Source organism: Chaetura pelagica, unplaced genomic scaffold (genome assembly GCF_000747805.2).
Source record: "Chaetura pelagica isolate M959 unplaced genomic scaffold, ChaPel_1.0 scaffold105, whole genome shotgun sequence".
NCBI classification, from domain to species: Eukaryota; Metazoa; Chordata; class Aves; order Apodiformes; family Apodidae; genus Chaetura; species Chaetura pelagica.
In genome coordinates this window covers 3,959,973-3,962,305 of record NW_009953393.1, presented here as the reverse complement: position 1 = coordinate 3,962,305, position 2,333 = coordinate 3,959,973, and positions in this window count along the sequence as shown.

Genomic DNA, 2,333 nt, shown 5'->3' with positions numbered 1-2,333 from the left:
AAGAGTAAACTATTTGATGAAAAAACCTACCCCGGGGACACCCCTATATACCCAAGTATCACAACACGGTCCCTGAGATCTGCTTCCATTTCACTGATTTTGGGCTGCTGTAATCAGCTGGAGAGAACAGTGTGGTGTACTCTAGAAATGCTAAAAAATATTTGATAATGAGCTATCCACTTACGACCAGCTTTTCTGAGCAAAACAGCAGTGAGTTTCTATGCGCCACCTTGGCCTTGGAGTATTATTCATACAGAGCTGAGGCAATGCTACAGGCAGCAGGATAATTGAGGGTAAATTGAGACGAACAGCACTTTCCAACTTGTACTCACATATATGTGTACATCTATACATAACGGAACTGCTTACTCATGTCTTATAGTTCACCCCTCCTAAATAACTGTGAGATAGGTCCATGATGTTGTACGTGGTGCAGAGTTCCTCGGGCTTGGATTGAACCTGCAGTTCTCACACAGTAATCAGCCACTTGATCTTCCCGCCGTGACCCATTTCCCTTTTATTGTTAGTTGCACTTATTATATCGCATCTAAAATTAAATGGCAACTTGATGGCTTCTCTTCATTGGAAAGCACTGATTCTATGAGAACAACACAGCTTCCTAACCACTGGAGGAGCACAGTTGTTATTAACATTAGTGACACGTAGTTAGAAGAAGCCGGAAACTGGTTTTCAAGTCACAGAAGAAAAAAAAAGCTTTTAACTTCTTGATCTCTGGACTCCCTTCTATAATTCTGCAAATAGAATAGTTCAGTTTGGCAGATTATGGCCAAAACTCCAACTTCCTATATATGCAATAGATCCTGTACTGTAGTTCTATGCACATATCTTATCCTTATCCACTTATATTTCTTACCTGTATCTGCCTTTATGAATGCCTGCACAGCAACTCATGTATTAACAGTAGGCGATTCCTCCTTTCTCAAATTTAGAAAGAGAAGAAAGTCACATGTGGGGAAGCCAAAGCTGTGTTTATTATGAGGCTTTCGCTTACTTCACTGTTTTGAATTCTATCTCTGGGATTGGAACTTTTAAAAGTTCATTGCCTGCTGCTTAGGAAAAATGCTTTATGTGTAAACAGACTCTTTTTGAGATCTGAACTGGGATTACTACAGGCTGCAAACCCATTTATACAGGGCATGAAACAGCAGTGTCTCCAGACCAGTCAAAAGTGTTACCCTCTGGCTCAGCGGCACTTCAACCGTCTTCTTGAGGCTGTGCTGGGGTGCCAGGCTTTGCAGCTCATCTGGAGCTGTCAGGAATTGGACTGGGGCAAAAGGAAGACAGTTTATTCTAGATTTTGACATCACAGGGAAGTGAGACGGAAGCATCTAATAGCTGCACAGCATTACAACAGAGGATAATTTCACTGGAAAGCCCAATGCTGATATACTCTGGAGGCAAGTCAGCTGCTTTGTCAACTGTCTGGCAGGGAGTTTTTAAAGTTAATACTGCTAGGCAAGGCTTCTTCTTATGCATGAAAGACAGGCTTAGAGACACCCTTGACAAATTTCAAACCAGGAGAAGAGGCTTCTCAATAGCACATTACACCTCTTTCCTCTGTTCTAGAATCCCCACTCCAGCATCAGAGGATTATCCTTTTGCATTTTAAGACCCACGTGTTTAGTGGATAGTACTGGTATAAAATGTACCTCCTGATTAGAACAGCATTAGTGGCCTGGCCAAACCACAGAAGGCAACTCTAAAACAAGCAGAGGATTAGAAATGATATGCAGGCTCAGTACCACCGTTGTGTGTTTATAGGCACAAAGAATGGCAGAAGGAAAAGGGCAGTAAGTGCCCCACCAGCCACCCAGGCAAACTTAGAGAAAGAAGGACACGTGCAAAAAGCCAGAAAAGATGAGGGTCATGGCAAGAAAGCGTAAGTCATCCTTCACATCAGTCCTCCCATAGAGGAGCTCAGGGATGGCAAATAAAAAAAATTAATAGTAACAGATTAAAAAAAGACTTCTCCAAGATTCTCTACCATGAGATCATCAAGAAGCTCAGCTATCAGAGATAAAAAGGAAAAGGCCATTTGATACTTAATGGCTCCTTAAAGACAGGAAACAAAAGTAGTAATAAACATCCCATGTTCACAATGGGGTGAGGTTTCCAGTGGAATCCCACAGAGATTAGAGCTGGAACCTGATTTGTCCACTATCTATATGTGATTTTTTTAATGAGACTGAGTAGTGAGGTGGCAAAACGTTAACAATACCAAGTCAGTCTGGAAGTCAAACAAGAAATTGGTTGGAAACACTGAAGGTTCTTACAATATGGAATGAAAGGCATTACAACTGTAGGTTTTGAGT